Source organism: Tamandua tetradactyla, chromosome 16 (assembly GCF_023851605.1).
Source record: "Tamandua tetradactyla isolate mTamTet1 chromosome 16, mTamTet1.pri, whole genome shotgun sequence".
Lineage (NCBI taxonomy): Eukaryota > Metazoa > Chordata > Mammalia > Pilosa > Myrmecophagidae > Tamandua > Tamandua tetradactyla.
This window is the reverse complement of record NC_135342.1, coordinates 29,792,297-29,799,123: the sequence shown is the minus strand read 5'-3', so window position 1 is coordinate 29,799,123 and position 6,827 is coordinate 29,792,297. Positions and strand designations below refer to the sequence as shown.

The 6,827-nt window shown below is 39.2% G+C and overlaps 1 long non-coding RNA gene and 1 pseudogene across 1 annotated transcript; one reads left to right on the top strand and one right to left on the bottom strand.

Moving 5' to 3' along the window:
- Positions 1-1,529: 1,529 nt before the first annotated feature.
- Positions 1,530-2,190, bottom strand: LOC143659262 (proline-rich nuclear receptor coactivator 2-like; annotated as a pseudogene).
- Positions 2,191-3,923: 1,733 nt separating this feature from the next.
- Positions 3,924-6,802, top strand: LOC143660226 (uncharacterized). The gene is made up of 3 exons (XR_013163883.1): positions 3,924-4,587; positions 6,072-6,174; positions 6,731-6,802. It is a non-coding gene; the product is annotated as an uncharacterized LOC143660226 (long non-coding RNA).
- Positions 6,803-6,827: the final 25 nt, after the last annotated feature.

The following is a 6,827-nucleotide window of genomic DNA, read 5'->3' as shown; positions in this document are numbered from 1 at the left end:
TTGAAAGAGCTCTCTCTGCATGTTAAAAATTTCAATTTGTTGCCTTATTGCAGTTTTGGCATAAATATTAAATAATATAATATTAGTTGATATAGATTATGGAACATGCAGTATTATACAGCGGTTTGAAAATTATGGTAAAAGTATATTTGAAATGGCAATATATTTATAATCTATTTGTTACAAAAATGGTTGTGAATTGTATGTAGTTATAATCTTAATTTTGTGAATTGCAAAAATATATATGAAATATTAAAATATAGATATAAAACATTAAACACATAAATATATAACATGTAAAATATATGTGTATTTATGTATATGCTTTTATTTTATTTATTTATTTATTTTATCTTTAAAGTTGGAGGGACTCTTTAATATTCATCTTTGGGTTTAAGGAAAAAAAAAACAGTCCTGTACTGCATTTCACATCTCTTAAAAACAAGAAGTGTTTTAGCAGCTTAAATCTTTTCAATTATAATATAAAACTTCTCGCACTAGGATTTTTTTTGAGAAATAGTTTAAAACCAAACCAATTACAACATACATACACTGGCAGTTTAGCACAAGGGCAAAATTTAAAAACCAATTAATCTGAACCTTTAAAATTAGGCTATGGTATAAAAAGGTCCAAGTTCTTACATTCAGAAAATTCATACTAAAATGATTTATTGCTGTTGGATAAAGGCCAACAAAATTTTACATATGCTACAAGTTTATTACATGTATTTACATGGCTCTTTCTTCCCTAGGTACATAAAACTTTCACATTATACAATTCCCCACTTAATGCCAACTTCTGCAGGGGTAATTTGAGGGCAGCTCATTGTTGATAGCTTGTACAATGCTAGAATACAGAAAATGCATTTTGAAAGCTACTCAGTGACCACCAAATGCAGTTTCTATAAAAAATGGTTTGGGAGCATTTATTGACAGACACCTATTCACTGTGTGTAAGAACAGGGCCATCGGGGTGTAGTGCATTCTAGTAAGCCCCAAGTGCCCTTTCCACATGATCTACTGTAGAACTTATTACAATGTACTTAACTATTCATTAAGGAAAATTCATATTTTCTCTTGGCAGTGCATCAAGTTGTTGGAATACTATTTGTTCAGGTGTTTGTAAAACATTAAACTTTCAAATGTTTCATTAGTCCTCAATCCCTGTATGTTTTAGCTAGATGTCTGTAATCTGATTCCCTAGCTTTCAACAAGTAAATCTAGGATCCATGAAGGATAATTCCCCCAACAAGCATCTGAAAAAAATTCCTTTGTCATTCTCCAAATCTAAACCTGAATCATTTCACTTGTTATTCATTTAAGAACAATATTAAGGGAATCAATAATTTAGTGAAGTTGCATTCCTCATAGTGCCCACAACACATAAAACAAGTGAGATGAAGTCTAATAATATTTTCTACATTAGCTGTTTCAGACAAATATAGATAAAATAGATTAATCTGTTTCAGACCAATTGACAACTAGTCTTAAATGTGATGCCTAAATTTAAACATTAGTACTTTCTTATTTTATACCCATACTTTAAGAAAGGTTTTAACTTGAAATGTCATTATTTCCTTATCAGAAGGATCAAAGGATACAGGAACCTAGTTGTTTGGGGCTTAGAAAGAACACTTGGAGATAGCAGGCTACTAAATTTGTCTCCAGCATAGTTCTGACTAGTTTGAGATTTAAAACGTAAGCTGGAACTTGATAAGCTAGAGTTCCAATTTTGAGTATTTGAAAATGTACTTTGTTCTCCCCCCTCATTTTGCATGGCCTGCCATGCAGCTGCTGATGAGTTATAACTATGTACTCTTTCTATTTTCTTATAAACAGTCTTCATCTGGGAATTCTGGTCCTTGGTCTTCTATTAAGTTGTTGCTTCTTACTAACATTTCTAGATTGGAGAATTGAAATATTATACTTCTCTCCACCACCCATCTTCGGTTGTTTGTCACCTTTCAGTCTACTTTTCAGATTGCAGGATTTCTACTACCAGTCCTTTGCCTTGCTTCCAAGCCCAGGATAATAGGTGTTGCTTTCTGACGGATCCTTTTCTTTGTCTGAATACAGAAGTTTTCATAGGCCAATCTGATGAGTTCAGCCTAGGAGCTGAAGCCAACATCTGAGTTTCCTCAGCACACAAGTTTGAGAGAAGACTTAGTGACTTCAAGCTCGGAACTGTGACAGCAGCAGATCCTATTAGACAATGAAATCTCACACCCCTTCCTGGAGAGATGAGGCAAGAAATGAGCCGCATACTTTTACATATGTTACATATTTATGTATTTAATAGTTTGTTTTGTATATATATGTACATATAAAAGTAAACATACACACATATAAAAACTTGGAAGGATAAGTATAAGACAAAGAACATATTTGTTTCTATGTGTGTTTGTGTGTTTAGTAAACAGTATATATATGAAATAAATCTGGAATTTGCATATATATGTGAACTATATGTTATAAAATATAAAAATATGTTTAAAATATATAAAAAGTATACATATTAAAAAAAAAAATTTGTATGCCCATGCCTAAAAACTGTTTCTATATGTGCAGAAAAGCATTTGTAAGGGTGGGTATCAAGTATTAGTGGCTATTTCTGTCTAGGTATTGGGATTAGGAGTGATTTCTAATTTAAATTCTACTTATTTGCATTTTCTTGAAGAATATGTACTACTTGTGTAATTTTAAAAAACTATATGCTTTGCATACTTCTTTATGCAAAGGGAATTTTAAGTTACATCCTGTTTTTTAAAAATTAAGAACTAAAAAAAGGATGACTACAACTTTCTTGGCAGCTAAACTTTCAAGAAAGGAAAACTTTCTTCCAACAAAACATATTCTTTTGTATATATCCAACATATCAGCACTCAAGAGTTTGAATTTAGTTGTGGCAAGGCAAAATTTTATATTTAAAAATAAAATTAAATTACTGATGCACAAAGAATAAAAAATAAAATATGCCCCCAACACCTTGTTTTTGATGTGTTTAGTGTCAATATTTGGGGCCTGTACTAGCTAGTGTTCTCTAGAGAAACAGAAGCGGCAGGAAATATTGGCAAATATAAAAATTATAAATGTAACCATGGAGTTGTAGAGTCTCATATAACCATAGAGATGTAGAGCCTTCAAAGTCTGTAGGGTAGACTGTGAGCTGGCAGCTCCAATGAAGGTCCTCAACAAACTCTCAAGAGAGGTTGGCTGACTGAAGCAGAAAGAGTGATTCTTTTCCATTTCCACCTCTTGATTCCTGGACTCATGGATCCTGGCTATGGGAGAAACAGCACCATATGGTGGACACTGGTTCAAAGCATACACAGCCTCCTGGAGAACATCACTCCAGCCCTGCAAGGTATTGCCACCTAATTGGCACCATAATTGATTTTCAAAAGGCCATTCCACTGTTCTATCAATCCATCTGCCTCTGGATGATGGGGAACATGGTAAGACCAGAGAATTCCTTGAGTGTGTGCCCATTCCAGCACTTCATTTGCTGTGAAATGGTTTCTTTGATCAGAAACAATGCTATGTGGAATACCATGATGATGGATAAGGCATTCTGTAAGTCCACAGATGGTAGTTTTGGCAAAACCATTGCATGCAGGGAAAGCAAACCCATATCCAGAGTATCTGTCAATTCCAGTTAGAACAAATCACTGCCCTCTCCATGATGGAAGTGGTCCAATGTAATCAACCTGCCACCATGTAGCTGGCTGATCACCTTCGGGAATGGTGCCATATTGGGGACTGAGTGTGGGTCTCTGCTGCTGGCAGATTGGGTACTCAGCAGTGGCTGTAGCCAGCCTTGGTGAGTGAAAGTTCATGTTCCTGAGCCCATGCATAACCTCCATCCCTACCACCATGACCACTTTATTTATGAGTCCATCGGGCAATGACAGGAGCTGGGGAAAGAGGCTGATTGGTATGCACAGAATGGGTCATCTTATCCACTTGATTATTAAAACCTTCCTCTGCTGAAGTCACCCTCTGGTGCACATTCACACGGGACACAAATATCTTCATGTTTTTATCCCACCCAGAAAGGTATATCCACATACCTCCTCCCCAGACCTCTTTGTCACCAATTTTCCAATCATGCTCTTTCCAAGTCCCTGACCATCCAGCCAAACCATTAGCAACAGTCCATGAGTCAGTATACAATGCATCACTGGCCAGTTTTCCTTCCAAGCCAAATGAACAACCGAGTACATTGCTTGACGTTCTGCCCACTGGGAGGATTTCCCCTCACCACTGTCCTTCAGGGACATCCCAGAAAGGGGTTGTACTGCTGCAGCTGTCCACTTTTGGGTGGTACTTGCATATCATGCAGAAATATCTGTAAACCAGGCCCGAGTTCTCTCTTCCTCAGTCAATTCACTGTAAGGAACTTCCCAAGAGGCCAAAGCTCTGGTCTGGGAAGAGAAGGTAATGTGGCAGGAGTGCAGACCACGGGCATTTGGGGTACTTCCTCATGTAACTTACTTGTGCCTTCAGGACCTGCTCTGGACCTGTCTACTATATACTATTTCAATTTTATGATGCAGTGCTGCTGTGCATGCCCAACTTCATGGCTTGGTGAGTCAGACAACATCCAGCTCATGGTAGGCAACTCAAGTCTCATGGTAACTTGGTGGCCCATGATAAATGTTCCATTTCTACCAAGGCCCAGTAGCATGCCAAAAGCTGTTTCTCAAAAAGAGAGTAGTTATCTGCAAAGATGGTAAGGCTTTGCTCCAAAATCCTAAGGGTCTGCATTGTGATTCACCGACAGAGGCCTTCCAAGGGCTCCAGACAGCATCTCTACTTGCAACTGACTTCCAGCACCCTTGGATCTGTTGGATCATATGGTCCCAGCTTGTACAGCAGCATAGACCTGTCACAGAGCCTTCTCTTGTTCAGGTTCCCATTCAAAATTAGCTGCGTTTCTGGTCACTTGATAAATGTGCCAGAGTAGCACACCCAAATGAGGAATATGTTGTCACCAAAATCCAAAGAGACAAACTAGGCATTGTGCCCCTGTTCTAGTTTGCTAGTTGCCAGAATGCAACACACCAGAGACAGATTGGCTTTTAATAAAAGGGGATTTATTTTGTTGGTTCTTCAGAGGAAAGGCAGCTAACTTTCCACTGAGGTTCTTTCTTACGTGGAAGGCACAGGATGGTCTCTGCTGGTCTTCTCTCCAGGCCCCTGGGTTCCAACAACTTTCCCTGGGGTGACTTCTTTCTGCATCTCCAAAGGCCTGGGCTGAGCCGCAAGTGCTGAGATGAGGAATGCCAAGCTGCTCGACTGTGCTACATTGCGTTCTCTCATTTAAGCACCAGCCAATTAAGTCAAACGTCACTCATTGCAGCAGACACGCCTCCTAGCCGACTGCAGATGTAATTAGCAACAGATGAGGTTCACGTACCATTGGCTTGTGTCCGCAGCAACAGAACTAGGTATGCTCACCTGGCCAAGTTGACAACTGAATCTAACTAACACAGCCCCTTTTTTGATCATAGGAGGTTCCAGATACAGCAACTTAACCTTCACCTTAGAAGGGATATCTTGACATGACCCACACCACTGGACAACTAGAAATTTCACTGAGGTGGAAGGCCCCTGCATTTTTGTTGGATTTACTCCCATCTTCTGACAGTCAGATGCCTTACCAATAAGTCTAGAATAGTTGATACTTCTTTCTCATTAGGTTCAATCAACATGGCATCATCAATATAATGGACCAGTGTGATGTCTTGTGGGAGGGAGAAATGATCAAGGTACCTGCGGACAAAATTACGACAGAGGGCTGGAGAGTTGACATTCACCTAGGTAGGAGAGTGAAAGTATATTGCTGACCCTGCCAGCTGAGAGAAAACTGTTTCTGGTGGTCCTTACTAACAGCTATTGAGAAAAAGGTGTTGCCTGATCAAAAGCTGCATACCAGGTACCAGGGGATGTGTTGATTTGCTCAAGCAAAGATACAACATCTGGAACAGCAGCTGCAATTGGAGTCACCACCTGGTTAAGCTCATGATAATCCACTGTAATCATCCAAGATCCATCTGTTTTCTGCACAGGTCATATAGGAAAGTTGAATGGGGATGTGATGGGAATCACCACCCCTGCATCCTTCAAGTCCTTGAGAGTGGCAGTAATCTCTGCAATCCCTCCAGGAATCTGGTATTGCTTCTGGTTTACTATTTTGCTAGGTAGGGGCAGTTCTAGTGGCTTCCACTTGGCCTTTCCTACTGTAATAGCCCTCACTCCATGAGTCAGAGAGCCTATGGGGGGATTCTGCCAGTTGCTCAGTATGTCTATTCCAATTATGCATTCTGAAACGGAGGAAATAACTACAGAATGGGTCCAGGGACCCACTAGAACCCCTGTGAGAAGACCTGAATTAAAACTCCATTGATCACTTGACCTCCATAAGCCTCCATCTGACTGGTGGACCAGAGTGACATTTTGGGTTCCCTGGAATTAATGTCACTTCAACCAGTGTCTAATAATTCCCCAAATATCTGATATTTCCTTTTCCTCAATGCAGTTACCCTGTAAAAAGCCATAGGTCTCCTTGGGGAAGGCTTGGAGGAAGATTAACAGTATAAATTTGTGGCAGAGTAACAGGGTCCTCCCCCAAAGGGACCTGGCCTCCCTTCTCATTCAAGGGGCTCTGGGTCTGTAAACTCTCAAGTCTGGAAATTTATTAAGGGGCTGTGATTTTTTTTTCTTTTAGGAAAGGAAGAAGCAAACCTTTATTATTTGCAGACAACATGATCCTATACATGGAAAACCCTAAGAAATCTACAACAAAGCTATTTGAGCTAATAAAC